The sequence below is a fragment of the Oryctolagus cuniculus genome, chromosome 14 (genome assembly GCF_051225735.1).
Source record: "Oryctolagus cuniculus isolate XC-2025 breed Fujian yellow rabbit chromosome 14, ASM5122573v1, whole genome shotgun sequence".
NCBI lineage: Eukaryota > Metazoa > Chordata > Mammalia > Lagomorpha > Leporidae > Oryctolagus > Oryctolagus cuniculus.
Window position 1 is genome coordinate 88,313,608 of NC_142880.1, and position 17,470 is coordinate 88,331,077.

A 17,470-nucleotide genomic window follows, 5' to 3' on the forward strand; every position below is an offset into this window, starting at 1 on the left:
AGATTGACCCATAATTTAAACCATGGGAAAATCCATGAAACCTAAAGGTTAGATGTAACACAGGATCATTTGCTTACTATAATGAAATAAAATTAGAAATTAATGACAAACAAAAAAACATAAAAATTCAAAACTCTAGAAATTTATGCATTAAATATTACATCTATAAGACAATTAAATAAAAATAAAGAACAAGCCCAATGCAAAAAGTTAGAAATGAAAATGTGAAATGAAGCAAAGTCAGCTGAAGGAAAGAATTATCAAAAAGAACTAAACTAACAGAAAAAAAAAACAAAATCAGTGCTTTGAAAAACAAAATAAAGAAAAGGACACTCGTTTGATCAAGAAAAAGAGGGAAGAAAGTATAAGCCTATACAATTAGAAAAAAACAGATAAGAAATTAACATGAAAACAGAAAAATTAATATTTTAAAAACCACTTCGCATGGTTTAGGGAAATAACTTTGAAAGCCTAAATACATTTTTGGACAAGAAATGCAAATTGCCAAAATTGAGCCTAGTGGAGACAAGTTACACAAACAAATGCTTTTTCCTTAAAAAAAAAAAAAAAATGATTCACTTGAAAGGTAAGAGACAGATAGAGATGGAGAGATAAGCAGGCAGGCAGACAACTCCTGTTCTCTGGTTCTCTTCCTGAATGCTCTCAATAGCCAGGTGGGTCAGGTGGAAGTCAGGAGCCAGCAACCAAATCCAGGTCTCCCATGTGGGTGGCCAGGACACAACTACTGAAGCCATCACATTTGTTTCTCAAGGCGCACATTAGCAGGAAGTGAAGCCAGAACTCAAGCCCAGGCCCTTTGATACAGGATGAAGCGTGTCCCAGCTGGTCTCTTACCTGCTGTTTCAAACATCCGCCCCAATATGTGAGCTTTAAGACACAGCCAAGGTAACTACAGACAGCCCCATGAAAGATAACCATCTCCAGATAGGTTTAGGTGAGAATTCAACCAAATCTTTAGTGATGACATGATTGCAATGATTTTTTACTAATCCAGGTCATAAAATAGAAGAAAAATTGGAGTTTATTTATTTTTAAAAATATTGATTTATTTATTTGAGAGGTAGAATTACAGACAAAGAGAGGGAAAGACAGAAAGGTCTTTCATCTGCTGGTTCACTCCCAAAATGGCCACAACAGCTGGAGCTGGGTCAATCTGAAGCCTGGAGCTTCCAGGTCTCCCACACAGGTGCAGGGTCCCAAGTACTTGAGCCATCTTCCACTGCTTTCCCAGGCCATAGCAGAGAGCTGGATTGGAAGTGGAGCAGCTGGGACTAGAACCGGCGCCCATATGGGATGCCGGCACCTCAGGCCAGGGAATTACCCCGCTATGCCACAGTGCCAGCCCCCAAAAGCTTCGTTTTCTTAAGCAGTCATGACTCTAAGGTGAGTTGTTTCCCAGCTTTGTCTCCTCTCCACTACCTACAGATTGCTCTAAGGACACCAGGGAAATGTATTAGTAGCTGTCTGCACAAATCACAGGGCTCCCTCCCACTGCACATGCGATTTCTCCCCCGGTTGCCTGCTTTGTTCCTGCTACGTATGCTCTAAGTCTGCTATCAGTCAGCCAGTTCTTTCAGGAAGCGTGCTCTGGTGCTCTCTTCTTGGATCTGTAAGCATCAGACTATTAACTGTGTGCTAATCCTTGTTACTCAGTATAAATATTTTAACTTTTGAGCCTATCTGATCTTCTAGAACATAAGTTTCTTGAAAGCAGGGACCATGATTCATTTAACAAACCTCAACCAACGTCAGAGAAAGTGACATCTCCCAGGATTCAAATGCATTTGTTGATTGATTGACTGTGCCTGATTGGGAAGCCAGGGAGAGATCACGGTTGGTACACATGATGGAAATCTTAGGATGGACTTGCTCTGCTTGTTAAGTTCAACATTTGGCCTTTAGTTGATATAGAGATTTTTGCCTTTTTAGGATAAGGCAGAAAGAAAAGGACCATTTGGAATCATGGATAGAAAAGCAGATATACACAAGGCTGCTGTTTGGTCTGTGGCACTCTTGTTTATTAATTTTAACTAGAATACTATGGCTAGGAAATTGTGTCAGTGCCTTTGACATATATAGTTATATATATATATAACTATATATATATATTTGCATGCCTATATATATATGTGAAAGACAGTTTGCTAATGTTAGAAAGCAGCTGGTTAAGCAATATTCATCTTCAGAGCCGCTTCCGCCTGGAACAGGCTACCCTGTAAACATATACCTAGCAGTGGCAGGTGATAAGTCTTTCAAGCTAAGTGATACATCAGGCCATTGGTTTTCTAAGAAATGTCATCTGAGGGTAATGAAGATTCCAGTAGATAAGTTGCATGGGAATCTGATATAAATAAAATATGATATTACTTTTCAAAGATAGGTTTCCTAGCTTTTAGGATATTTTTATTCCATAATTTTTCTCTAGCTGCTGCCTTTTGTTAGTGTCTTTATATCAGCTTTGTAAGAGCAGAGAGACAGGGTAACAGAGAACATCAAAATGCTATGCTAAGTTCCTAGTACTCATAAACATGACTATCAAGTACTATTCAGTATTTACGATGTGTCAGGAGCTATAACAAGCACAGCTATGTGCATTGTGTAATACTCATTAAAACCCTACATCAACCCTGCAAGCCTAAATTGGGGGTATTAAAATTTGGCAACAGGGGTAAGCTGTCACAATTACATAATTCCTGCTGATTTCTCATTCTTTGTGTTTAAAAAGAATATATGGTAAGAGTAAAGGTGGAAAGAAATGGGCCCAATCGAGAAGCTGAGTTTATTTTTGCAGTCGTTTATTCCAAAAATAATCTTCCTGTTCACGGGTTCAAGGGACACCCTGCCAACAGACATAGTACTATACTTCAAGTAGTTTTTTCTTGTCTAGTGTGTTTTGCTGCACAGTTGAGAAATTAATAAAGGTTTCAAAGCTAACGCTCATGCATGTTCTGAGAATATTTAGGAACATGTAGGAAAATTTAAGTCCTAATCATTTAATGAGTTAGAAATGTAAATAAAATTTACAGCCTGTGATCAGAGTTAAATTGGTATGAGCATGCAACAATAAGAGAAAACTGGATTGACCACTTTAACACTTAACTATTCTTGGAGAAATTCCTGATTTTTGAAGAGGCAACACTTGAACTGAGTGTTGAAAGATGGGGAAGAGTTGACCAATTGTATTCTTAATGGTACATTAAAAAATATGGAGCCTGTGGCCACTGTGGCCCCCACAAGCAGCAGCCAAAAGCAAACGCGTTAGAAAGCTCCAACAGCAGCAACCAAGCGACCAGACTTGGACCATCACAACTCCCTGGACATTTTCTATTCCCTAGACTTTAAAAGGTCCCGAGATGACAAAGCATGAACTTGCTTTATACATATTTGATGGGAGTTTGATGTCAGGGAATTCAGAAGTACCAAGAATGAAGGAAGCTTGACAACTCCTGTTCTGAAGTACTGGGGGCCTCATCATCTTCATTTTTTTTTCAAATTCTATTTCTTTGTTGAATGAGAACCATCATAGCAGTTCCATCCCTCTGAGCAGTTAATAGTTCCTTCTCAGATCGTTAAATAGGGATTACCCTCTTTCTGCCCTGTACCCCATCCTCCACTGCTTTTGAATTTTTGACAATACCATTAATCAGAACACCAAAGGAAGATCATTAATTACTCTTGAATTTCTGGGAAGTACTAATTTGAGTGAAAACCCTAAAGGATCTTTCAGCTCTTGTTTCTGTACACAGGAAATAATGGAAAAGAGTAAAATCAAGAGAAAAACAGATTTTACTTTTCCACAAAGACTCGAGTGTGTATGAAACCCCAGATGGAAGTTCGCGGATGGTAGCCTGTCGATTTTGCAGCTGTCTCTCCACTGGTTCAGAAATGCCAACTGTGGGCAGGACCAGTGGAGAAAGAGACAGTATTAGAATATGAACTAAGTGAATTGTTTGGGAGTTGTCCTGCAATTACAACCACATCCTAGAAACTTGCATCAATCAAAGTGTTTGGGAATATACAGAGATGCAAGAGTAGGAAAAAATGTCCAAAGTCCTGCCCTGTAATGCTTAGACTTCCTTTGACAACTCTTGCATTCGAGAGGATAAAAAAGGGAGAAGGCCAGGAGATTAAGTGTGTACCCTAAGCAGTCCACTGGAGCACTTCCTGAGCTCCTTGAACTCTTTAAACAATCTATGAATGTTCTTGCAGAGACGAGCATGCTGGGAAGGAGTCCTTCCTGCCTGAAAGAAGTAATGTGGCCCCAGACTTCTGCTGCTTGCACTGCTCTCTATTTTCTGGGGATGGAAACTTGAGAGCCAATTAAGTAGGTTACTTACTGGGAGTCCTACTGAATTCCATTTCCTAAGTATGTAAGTGCCTACTATATTCCAGGCCAGGGAGGGAAGGGAAGGAAAGAGAGAAGAGGGAGGAGAGAGAGAGACTAGAGAGACACTGCAGTCTAGTAACAGTAGACACCTGTGGGCTGGGGTGGTGGTTGGATGAGGTGGTGGTATAGAAAGGGGAACAACTGGTAGACTGAGATTACTCTTCATCTTTTTAATTGTTTAAATTTCTTAAGAATGCATTTGTTATCACATATAAACTTAGAAACAAATGTAAAATAAACTATGTAAGAGAATGAAAGCTGAAAGATTAAATGAAAAATATTCATGTACGCATTCAGTGTAGTCCTTGGTGCCCAGTTGATAAACAATAGTGGTTTGTAGACATGAGGACTTGGAACTCAGAGAAAGTTCTGGTTTAGATGTGTGCACTTAGGAGTCCTTAGCATTGTACTTGTAACAAAAACCATAGGAGTTGATGAAATTATGTGAAGAAAAAATGTTGGGAAAAGAGGGCCTAGGATTGAACTTGAAGGAATTTCAACAGTTAACGACCAAGAGGAAAAGAATGAATAATCATCAAAGGAGTCTTAGAAGGGACAGCCAGTAAGGCAGGAGGAAAATGCTGCCCATCTGGTCAAGGTGATTGATAATCAGAAGAGGAGGTAAGCATGATGTTGTTGCAAGTCCTCATGAGGGGAAAACTGCAAAGTGAGCATTGGATAAGCTAAACTGAAGACTTGGGCCAGCTCCTGGGCTAAGCAGGCAACAGGCTTTGATCTCGGCTTTCTGGCTCTTTGTTTTAAATCAGAACTTGGCTTTTGTTGTGGAAACAGCCTCTCAGTTGATCATCCAGAAGTTGACTCTGATTCATATACAGTCAAAAGATATAACTGATGTCATGGAGAAAAGACAGAAACTTTCATTATGTTTATTTCATTCTTTCTGTGCTGATTAATTTATAACCTTTATTTTTTTTAACAGAATGATATTTTTTCTTGAGTTATCATTCCACAGACAGCCACCCTTTTCCTAATTTTTATTTTTATGAAACTGGACACTTTTACACTCATAGTTGGAAAAATGATGGTTGTCTGACTCTCTTAGGAGAGAGATAGAATCGCATATAACATTACAATAAAAACTGGTAGCAAAGCCACTTCATTTCAGATGACTGGAGAACTTCCAGAAGAACAGAGGGGTTTGATTCTATGCTGTTTTCCAATTATATAGCATTTACTTTAGGGCTCTCAAAATTGTGCTTTTTTTTAAAAAAAAAAAGAGGAATAAAATAATTATTCTGAGCCACGCCATGGGAAGAGCGGGAAATGAAAGCCGTCAGTGGGATGTAATGAATCTGCAGTTGAGGATGTCATTCTGAAGAGCTCCAACCTCTGCTTAGAGTCTGAGCCAAGGATATTGAAGGCTAAGATGACTTACATCACCCCTCCTACTCTGTCAGTTCCTGACATAGTGGAGCGTGGGGTCAAGTTCAACATTCTGCACCATTACCTTCATACTGGTCCAGTTTTGAATTCCAGGGGAGTCATTTTCTTCTATGAACATCACTTTCCTGGTCTGTGAGTTGGAGATAACCATCTGCATACTCATGGGGGGTGAGCCATACTGCATAAATTAATGCAGGCAATGCTCTTGGCATGCAGGAGACACTCCCATTACACAGCTAAGATTCTTAAAACTGAGAGTTCCCCCTGTAGGATTGTCAATGTGTTCATGTCTGTCTGTCCTAAATTCATGTAGGAAATGCCTTTCTGTTTTCCCTAATTGGCTTCTCCCAAACTTCAACATTGCCTTTAGATTGCCTTTAGAAAGATCACAGGTATGATCCTCAGTCAATAAACTCAGCTATGCACAAGAACTTTTTACTTTTGGTCAAACCCAACTTGATTTGTACTATGAGAACTTATTTGTTCAAAGAAGGCAGAAATTGGATCCCAATCGATCTGAGACTCTCTCCTCCTTTTCCTCTCCTTTGCCTGAGATTCTAAGTAAATGTGGGAATCATGCCAATGTCCAATCCTGGGAGAGAGGGACACTTGTTATTGTTTTTTTTTTTTTTTTTTTTTTTTTTTTTTTTTTTTTTTTGCCCGCTACCCTCTAATGCTATTCCCATGGAAAATTGTTCTTAACTGTGCAGAGAGTAGCTCTGAGGCCCGTGCTGTTACCTCGACCTGATTGTCCATCCTCATTAGTGGAGGACAGCTGTTTTCATTTCAAGTTGAATGTCTGCTCTAGTGGCACGCCAGCCAGGACATGGGTCTTGAAAGCCGTGCTTTCTTTGCAGCTTTGTCTAGTTTTTTGTGTAGACTTTGAGCCACATAGTGCTCCTATAGTCGCTGGTTTTTAAACTATAATAATAATAAAAAAATACTAGCAGTTATTTCTGCCCTCCCAAACTGCCACACCCCCCATTTGTAGCAATGAAGGCAAAGCCAAGGACCTTCCTGGAGGAAGTAGAGAAAGGGGTCTGCCAGAGAGGGAGAGCCCACAGATCAGGGTTGCACATGGACTGCCCTGCCTCTCAGACTTACAGATCTATCATGGAAGCTAAGGCTGTCACCCTGGGCACATGCTGAGGTTCTACGTGGAAAATGAAATGTCATGCAGAATTTACCATGTATGTGCAGCTCAGCAGAAAGACATTTTAAAAGTGCAAGTTTTGTGTTTTTCTTGGAATGAACCATGACTGTGTATACTGACTTAATGAATTTAAAAATCTCCCATTAGCAACACAGGAAGGCTGGTTACACAGCCCAGCAAGAAGTCTTGAAACTGACACACTTGTTATCAAAAAACACACTAAGCCCAAACACTGCACGTACTTTGGAAAAACAAACTCATTTTCTGTGCTGCTTGCGTTTTCACGGAGGACATGCATGTTAGCATTAGAAGACTTTTTTCTGGAGCCAATAATTCTGTAGAATTTACCAAGAGGGGAAAAATAAATGTCTGCCTTCACTCTTTACTGTTCTTTTTTATAAATATGGCTTGCCTATCTTCTGTTTACTTTGTCCGTTAAGAGTCTTTGAAGGAACATAATTCAGACTTTGGTTTGCAGAAAGGACAAAAGGGATGGGACACAGTATTTACCTACTCGACTGCAGCAGACCTTGGTGGCCATCTGGTGTGCCATGTTGTTGGGTAATTAACATGCTTCCACACTTCTATTTGGTTTCCTTTCTGAAGTGCATCTGAAAATGTGTGCTAACAGACTGCCTGCAACACAAAAGAGCCAATGTTAAAAAAGTGGTTCTATCTATCCCCTTTCAAAAAAAAAAAAAAAAAAAAAAAAAAAAAAAAAACAATGAAAAAATACAGCCCAAACTTTGTTTTGCCACCAAAGGCAGAAGCTTCCCTGGGAGCTGCCAAAGACTCCAGCTCACAGACGGTACTGCTTGTTCGTTTTAGTCAGCACATTTGGTGAGCAACATTGTAGGCCCAATATTCCCCTTCCTTTCCATCCGGCTTGTCATCCAAGGCCTATGGGGGAATATTTACATGATCAAACGTTCATGGCCACAGAGGTGCAGCCTCATTCATGGATTCAATTGAATCTGGGATTGGTTCTCGGTGCTTAACAGCTTGAGTTTGTTTTGCCAAATTACTTTATCATAACTATAAATTCAAGTGAGTCAACCTATTGGATGGAGGCTCTGTGTATCTGTGTGCTGGCAATATAGACTCAATTTAATCTATAAGGGGGAGAAATTATTCTTCCTGGCACAAAGCCTTCCAGGAGAAATCAACAAATAGGTCACATAAACAAGTCTAAACAATTTCTTGCTGGAAGATTTTACTGTACAATATGTCAGGGCAATTGCTTCATCCAGAAAATATCTGGATGCATTTTAAGTCAACCTGAATGAGTAGATGAGAAAACTCGGGCTGTCATGATGAATTTAAGTGAAATATTTATTACATAAATTAAAAAAATGCCAGTAAAAAAAGGGCTGAGGGTAAATGAGGGAATTAAATAAAATTTTCATTGCAGAACGTTAATCGCACAACATGAACCTTGAAAACTAAATTAGTGGCTTGATATTTGATATTTCCTTTTTAACAATGTAGAAGGATCAGCTTGATCTGGTTGGGCACAAACCATCTTCTGATTTAAGAGCAAATACTGTTTTATATTTTAAATAGGGTTATATACAATAGAAGTGAAATATTCTCAAGGCATAATTATTGCCCCTTTGCATGGATGAGAAAACTGAGGTTCAGCATCATTAAATGACTTGTTCATATGTACTGTCTGCTTAGATTAAATGGAAATAGAATCTGTTAGTCCCTTCTCCCTCCTTTCTTTCTCCTCAAATTGTTGTGTGCCTGCTGTCAATCTGCTGTCAAGACAGTTAGTTGCCTGGGGTACTAAGAGGCAAATGACAACAAGATCAAAATTTGGTTATAGTTCACCTGAGAAGAAACAGAAAACAAAACAGAAGCATGCAGTTGTGGATATGGAGAGTCCTGGGGACAGATGAGGGCTCTAGGGTATGTGTGTGTGTGTGTGTGTGTGTGTGTGTGTTTGATGTGAAAGGGAAAAAATGGGTTGAAAAGGGAAAAAATGGATTTCAGGGGCCCACAGGAACAGAGAATTTCGTGGGCAATTGCTCTAAGTGAAATAAGATGTCATTCTCGTGTTGCTACTCTCAAACAGGCTCCTTTTAATCAATGAACTCAATTCTAATGGCACCAGAGAACAAGCCACAATTGGCGCTAATGTCTAGAATAACATTTATCTCGTTGAGACCTTGTCCCATCTCCAGCTAAGAAGGCAATTCTGAGTTCAAGTTCAAGATGTTCGTGCCATAACCCAGGAAAACCTGAATGTGCATAAAATGCCACTGAGCAAAATGTTTCATCCTTCCAATCCTCCCAAATACTATTTAAATCCCATAGAAATAAACCCTATCTTAAAAGCTATCAGAGAAAGGAATTTTAGATCCTTTTCCCTGGAAGTGGTAATATATTTTACTGTACAGTTGTGAAGAAATTCACAGGTAGAATTTTAAATCTCTGCCTCTGATTTACCCATTTCATCTTTGCTTGACTTAGCTAAGAATACAACTGGTTTATATACGATAAAATGCTTGCTGTTTTCATCCACATTAATTACCTTCAATTTATAAAGCGGCTCTATTTTTAAGGATATTTTATATGTATTATATTAAATATTTTATGTATTACATATAATATAGATTTTTCAAATATACTTATTCATTCACTTGAAAACAGCAGTATAGAGGAAAACAGATTGATTCAGATGCAGAGCCAGGTCTAGAACCCAGGTACTCTGATACAGGATGTGGGCATCCCAAGTGACATCTTAATTACTGTGCCAAATGCCCACTGTTGAGAGGAGAGTCTTACTGAAGCTCACCATAATTGTGGCTGGCATAGTGTCCTAACATTGTGTCCTAGTGTTAAGCAGCAGCCTGCAACGCCAGTATCCCATATGGGAACCAGCTTGAGTCCCGGCTGCTCCCCTTCCGATCCAGTTCCCTGCCTGGGAAAGCAGCAGAAGATGGCCCAGGCACTTGGGCCCCTGCCACCCACGTGGGAGACTTGGATGAAGCTTCTGGCTCCTGGCTTTGGCCTGGCCCAGTCTGGGCTGTCGCAGCCATTTGACAAGTGAACCAACAGATGGAAGCTCGCTCTCTCTCTCTCTCTTTCTTTCTTCTCTCTCTCCCTGTGACTCTGACTCTCTGACTTCAAACTAAATAAAATAAAGCTTTAAAAAAGCATAAAGAAACTCACCATGGAAAGAGATGAAGCCTACTTTGCTCTGTTTGCGGTGGGGTTAGAAGCTCTGGGTGACATCCGGCTCCTCTCTCTCGGACAAAAACACCTCTTCCTCCAATCCAGAAATCCTAGAACTACAGGGCATGGGCAGGTCAGACAGTGGGGGCTGCGAAAGCTTCATATTTCATCTAACCTGAGTTCTTCATGGCACAGAGAGGCTTTACGATGTGTCTGAGGCTAAGAGCAGAGTTGGCCTAAACCTGGGGTTTTTTGGTTTTATTTGTTTTGTTGTGTTTATGTTGTTGTTGTTGTTATGTTTTGCAGTGTATTTTTACAGCTTAGTTTTTCAATGACTGTAGCATTAAGAATCTACTTATCTATAGTTTCTAATTTGTCTTCCTTAGCCTTTCTTATGCCAATTAGTTCTATCAGCAATCTATTTAATAAAGTGCAGCCTACATTTCTATGGACATAAGCGTGTCTTGTGTGTTTGTGTGTTAATATATTAGGGGTGGGTGGGCTTTGTGGCCCAGTAGTTAACAACCACTTGGAATGCTTGCATCCTATATCGGAGTGCCTGGGATTGAGTTCCACTTCTGCTTCTGGTCCAGTTTCCGGCTAATGCACTCACTGTGAGGCAGCAGACGATGGCTCAAATATATAGGTTCCTGCCATCCATGTGGATTGAACTGCAACCTCCTGGCTTCAGTTCATCCAGCCCCCACCATTGCAGGCAGATGAAAGCACTCTAGGCTCGCTCTCTCCTTTTCAAGTAAAAGTGAATTATTTAAAATTAAAATAGTGGGGCTGGTAGTGTGGTATAGTGAGTTAAGCTACCACATGTAACACTGACATCCCGTATGAGTACCAGTTCCAATCCCAGCTGTTCCACTTCTGATCCAGCTCCCTGCTAATGTGCCTGGGAAAGTAGCAGAAGATGGCCCAAGCGCTTGGGTCCCTGCATCCCGTGTGAAGACCCAGATGGAGTTCTTGGCTCCAGCCAGAGTGGCAACTTCAGTGGGAACCAGCGAATGAAAGATCTTCCCCCTTACCCTCAACCCCAGCCTGTCTTGCTTCCTCTCACTCTGTAACTCTGCCTTTCAAATAAACAAACACATCTTAATCAATTTAAAATAGTGTAGAATTTAAAAACTCTCATTTCACAAACTTAGTTTTTGAAAACATCTGTCTCTGATAAAAGGCAGGATCAACTAACTCATGGTAAGCATAATCTAATCAAGGAAAAGCAATGTGTTTGTTCATTGGCTTAAACATTTTTATTATAAAATGTGATATGCAGAAAATTAAATAAGTCTCCAGATGCATTTAAACATTTGTCTTTAAAACAAATGTTCTTATAACTCCATCAAATCATGAAATAAATCGTGGCTGGGAACGTGGACTTTCTCTTTCATTTTTTACCAGTTTTCATTAGCCACTCACCATAGAGTTACCCTGATCTGTTTTTCTTTTGTAGTTTTACTTACAAAATAGATCAATTCTGCCTGTTTTTCAACTGTATGTAAATATAATATAATTACTATTTTACAACTTGCTTTTACTTGGCTATCCATTTGTAAGTTTATTTAAACAAATATATATGTGTATAAGTATTTGGAGTTTATTCAGATATATTTTAAGGTGCTTCTATAATGCTTTGTCAAATATGTTAAATAACACAATAGAAAAAATGTCAAATGACTTGAACAAGTACATTGCAAAAAATACCTTGTATATTCTAAAAAATACTTATTTTTGATTACTTTATGTTTCAAATACCTTCAAATAACTCTGTGAGATGTTTCTTTTCATATGATGTTTTTCAATGAACAGAAATTTCAATATTGATATAATTAAACTGGTCATTTATGTATTCCACTGCAATTTGTATTTGTTTATGACATACACTGTGATAGTGAATAAACTGGGATTAAATGAAAAGTATTCAATCGAATGGGGGTATCTACAAAAACTCCTACTTAATATCATGTTTAATTATTATAAAAGTTTGAATATTTTTCCTCAAAGACTGTGAACAACGTCAGAATGTCTGTTCTTGCCGTTCTTTTCAACATTGTATAGGAGTTTCTAGCTAGGTAAATTCAGCAAAGAAAAAAAAATCTAGATTGGAAAGGAAAAAATAAAATTATCTTTATTCAAAAATAAGTTGATCTCAGAACTGATAAATGAGTTCAGCAAGGATACAAGATTAATATATAAAAACATTTTTTGTCTATACTATCAATGAGCATGAAATGAAGAAAACAATTCCATTTACATTAGCATAAAAATAAAATTCTTGGAAGGATATTTAACAATAAAAATACCCAAGTTTTACACAAATACAAAACTTTATTGAGAGAAATTTAAAAATATATAAATAAATAGAATGGCATGCCATGTTTATGGATTAAAAACAATAATCTCTTTAATATGGCAATATATCCTAAATGATCTAGACATTCAGTGAAATTCCTATCAAAATTCAGGTACCAGCGTTGGTACTGTGGCGTGGTGAGCTAAGCCTCCACCTGTGGCACCAGGGTCCAATATGGACGCCTGTTCGAGTCTCAGCTGCTCTTCTTCTGATCCAGGTCTCTGCTATGGCCTGGGAAGGCAGTAGAAGATGGTCCAGATGCTTGGGGCCCTGCACCCTTGAAGGGAACCGGAAGAAGCTCCTGGCTCCTGGCTTCGGATTTGCCCAGCTCTGGCCATTGCGGCCATTTGAGATGTGAACCAGAGGATGGAAGACTTTTCTCTCTGTCTCTCCTTCTCTCTGTAACTCTACCTCTTATGTAAATAAGAGGCCAGCGCACCGCGTTGATCTGAAGCCAGGAGCCAGGTGCTTCTCCTGGTCTCCCATGGGGTGCAGGGCCCAAGCACTTGGGCCATCCTCCACTGCCTTCCTGGGCCACAGCAGAGAGCTGGCCTGGAAGAGGAGCAACCGGGACAGAATCCGGTGCCCCAACCGGGACTAGAACCTGGTGTGCCGGTGCCACTCGGTGGAGGATTAGCCTATTGAGCCGCGGCGCCAGCAATAAAAATCTTTAAAAAAATACTCAGTTTCCCTTTTTAGCTGTAATTGATAAGATCATTATAAAATTTGTATGGAAATTCAAGACCAGAATGGTCAAAATAATCTTGATGCACAAGAACATACATGGAGACCCAATAGCTAAGACATGATATCAACCCACATGTTCATCGACTAATAACTGGATACAGAAAATGTGATATATATACACAATGGAACATTACTCAAACATAAAAATGGAATCTTATCTTTTGCAACAAAATGGATGCAGTTGGAAACCATTATGTCTCATTATGTCTAGTAAAATAAACCAAACCCCAAAATGCAAATATCATATGTTTTCTCTGATTTCTGGTAACTAATATATAAAGTGCAAAAAAAGAAATTAACATGTTAAGATGTGATTGTTTATAGGCCTTGCTTATACGCCTGAAAACAGTGGTCTTTTTACTTATTACTTGTTGAATTATTTATTTAGTGAAAGATTAAACCTGTGACTCTAGGGTAAATTGAGTGTATGTTATTGCAGAAATTAAAATAAAAAAGGAATACAGAAAGAGTGAAAAAATGGAAATAAGGAAGGAGAATAGAGGGTGGAAATTATCATTATTTGTGCTTACAATTGTCTATATGAAATACATGAAACCTATCTATATAAATAAATAAGTAAAATATTTTAAAAACTTACTACAAAGCCACAGCAATTCAATATTATAGTATGATGCTGCTGTAAGAATAGAGATTTAGATCAACTAAATGGAACTGAGAATGTGCAAATAAATTTTTACATTTATGCTCAATTTTCAACAAGGATGCCAAAATCACTCAATGGTGGAAATAGCAACCTTTTCAACAAATGGTGCTGGGAAATTGGAATGTTTAGATTTAAAAGAATGAATTTGAACCCTTACCTCACACCACACACAAACCTACACTGAAAATAGATCACAGTTCTAAGAGTAAGAGCTAAAACAACAAAACTCTCAGAAATAAGCCTGGCAATAAACTTAAGTTAGGCAATAGTTTCTTAGGTATTACACCAAAATTACAATGAACAAAAAATGGATAAAATTAAACTTCATCAAAACTAAAAACTTTTGTTCTTCAAAGGACTCTGGCATGAAAGTAGAAAAACAAAGCACAAAGTGGGTGAAAATATTTAAAAATTATGTATCTGATAGGAGACCTATTCCCATAAAATTTAAAGGACACTTATAACTCAAAGAAATATTTAAAAATATGAGCAAAGGATTTTGAAGAACATTTCTTCAAAGGAATATACAAATGTTCAGTAAGTACATGAAAAAAATGGCCAATATCATTAATCATTAGAAAAATACAAATTAAAACCACAAGAAGATATCACTCTATAATCCCTAAGGTGGCTTAAAACTCACACATACACAAACACAATAACAAATATTGACAAATTTGGCAAAAAAGTGAAATGGGGCTGGCGCTGTGGCATAGTAGGCTGGGCCTCCACCTGTGACACTGGCATCCCATATGGGTGCCAGTTCAAATCTGAACCACCTCCCTGCTAGTGCACCAAGGAAGGTAGGAGAAAGGCCCAAGTGCTTGGGTCCCTGCACCCATGTGGGAGGCCTGCAGGAAGCTCCTGGCTCCTGGCTGTAGATCGGCGCAGCTCTGTACATTGCAACCATTTGAGGAGTGAACCAGCAGATGGAAGCCCTTTTTGTCCCTCCCTCTCTGTGTCTATAACACTACCTCTCAAATAAATAAATAAAATCTTAAAAAACAACAAAAGATTGAAACCCTGGGCCAGTGCTGTGGCATAAATTTTAAGTCTCTGCCTGTAGTGCCAACACCCAATATGGGCATGGTTCAAGTATTAGCTGCTTGGCTTCCAATACAGGTCCCTGCTAATGTACCTGGGAAAGCAGTGGAAGATGGCCCTAGTGCTTGGGCCCCTGCCACCCATGTGGGATACCCTGAAGAAGCTCCTGACTCCTGGCTCTGGCTTGGCCCAATCTGGGCTGTTAGGCCATCTGGAGAGTGAAGTAGGGGATGGATCATCTCTGTCTCTCTCCTTCTCTTTCTGTACTTCTGCCTTTCAAATAAATAAATATTTTAAAAATGGAAACCATCAGATATTGCTGATAGGAATGTAAAATGTAGCCATGATGGAAAAGCAGCTTGGCAGTTGTCCCAAATGTTAAACACAGAGATACTATATGGTGCCAAAATTATACTAGAAGATAATCAGGGCACACAAGAAATGAAAGCATGCAGGTACACAAAAACCTGCTTCTATTTTTTTATAGAAGAATTATCCCCAAAGAGGGAAGCAACATAAATTGCCACCAACTGATGTATGAAGAAATTGATTATGTCATATCCATAAAATGGAATATTATACAATTGTAACAAGAAATGTATTACTGGTACCAGTTACTACATGGATGAACTTTGAAAATACTATGCTAAATGAAAGAATACTGTCACATAGCACTCTGACCTCAGAATCAACCCTTAAGGCATTCAGATCTGGCAGAAAAGCCCATGAGAACATTTCAGGCATGGAAAGTCAAGACACTGTGGAAAAAAATGATCTACATGAAGGATCTCTATGAGTGAGACCCCAGTGGAAAGAAGGGGCCATCAAAGAAGGAGGTACTTTTCTCTGAAGGGAGGAGAGAACTTCCACTTTGCTTATGGCCCTGTCTAAATAATGCCAGAGTTTGTGGATTCAAGAAGCTTCCATAGCCTTGGCAATTCATGACAAGAGCCTTGGGTGATCACTGATGTCATAAATAAGAGTGTCAATTGTTAAATCAACAATGGGAGTCACTGTGCACTTACTCCCCATGTAGGATCTCTGTCCTTAATGTATTGTACTATGTGAATTAATGGTAAAACTAGTATTCAAACAGTACTTTACACTTTGTGTTTCTGTGTGGGTGCAAACTGTTGAAATTTTTATTTAATATATACTAAATTGATCTTTTGTATATAAAGATAATTAAAAATGAATTTTAATGAAGAATGGGATGGGAGAGGGAGTAGGAGGTCAGATGATTTGGGGGTGGGAAGGCAGGTATGGGAGGAAAACTGCTATATTTCAAAGCTATACTTATGAAATTTACATGTATTAAATAGAAGCTTTCTTTAAAAAGTTTTTATGGTTCCTTTTAATTGAGATATTTGAAATAGTCAAATTCACAGTGACAGAAAGTGTAATAGTTATAACACATTCTTTGAATGGGAGCTGAAAATCTAAAATCAAATAGTGGTTATGGCTGCACACAATGAATATACTAAAAATCACTGAATTTCACTATTTAAAAGAGTAAATTTTATGGTATGCTGTTTGTGTCTTGATAAGGATGTTGTATTGAAAAGTAAATCTTTCAGGGCAAGCACTGTGGCATAGTAGGTTAAGCCACCACCTGCAGTGCCAGCATCCCATATGGGTGCTAGTTCAAGTCCTATCTTCTCTACTTCCAATCCAGCTCACTGCTATGGCCTGAGAAAGCAGTGGAAGATGGCCCAAATCTGGGCCCCCCACACTCATGTGGGAGATCCAGAAGAAGCTCCTGGCTCCTGGCTTCGAATCGGCCCAGCTCTAACCATTGCAGCAATTTGGGGAGTGAACCAGTAGATGGAAGACCTCTCTCTGTGTCTTTCCCTCTCTCTGTAACTCTGCATCTCAATAAATAAATAAATCTTTAAAAAGAAAAGTGATCCCTGTTAAATATAAGAGTGGGAATAAGAGAGGGAGGAGATGTACAATTTGGGACATGCTCAATTGGACTTGCCCCAAAGGGTGGAGTTAGAAATGTGCCAGGGGATTCCGATACAATCCCATCAAGGTTGCATGTACCAATGCCATCTCACTAATCCAAGTGATCAATTTCAGTTCACAACTGATCACACTGATAGGTCTAAGAGTCAAAGGGATCACACAAACAAGACTAGTGTCTGCTAATACTAACTGATAGAATCAAAAAGGGAGAGAACGATCCATCATGGGAAGCGGGATACACAGCAGACTCATAGAATGGCAGATGTCCTAAATAGCACTCTGGCCTCAGAATCAGCCCTTAAGGCATTCGGATCTGGCTGAAGAGCCCAGGAGAGTATTTTAGGCATGGAAAGCCAAGACACTCTGGCAAAACAAACAAACAAACAAAAAACAAAACAAAACAAAAAAAACACAACTAAATGAAAGAACTCTGTGAGCAAGATCTGAAGGGAGGAGAGAACTTCCACTTTGACTATGACCTTGTGGAAATGAGATCGAAGTTGATGAACTCAAAAGGCTTCCATAGCCTTGGCAACTCATGAC

At 38.9% G+C, this 17,470-nt stretch overlaps 1 long non-coding RNA gene across 5 annotated transcripts in view; it reads left to right on the forward strand.

Annotated features, from left to right (window-relative positions):
• LOC103349641 (uncharacterized) overlaps positions 1 to 16,862 on the forward strand; it is a 39,604-nt gene extending 22,742 nt beyond the window's left edge. For 4 of the 5 annotated variants that reach the window (XR_016220289.1, XR_016220290.1, XR_016220285.1 and 1 more), the window contains one exon: positions 16,635 to 16,862. This is a non-coding gene — a long non-coding RNA (uncharacterized LOC103349641). Of the gene's footprint in view, positions 1 to 11,030; positions 12,049 to 16,634 lie in introns of those variants that run through there. The other variant, XR_016220286.1, reaches the window with a different exon arrangement.
• Positions 16,863 to 17,470: the final 608 nt, after the last annotated feature.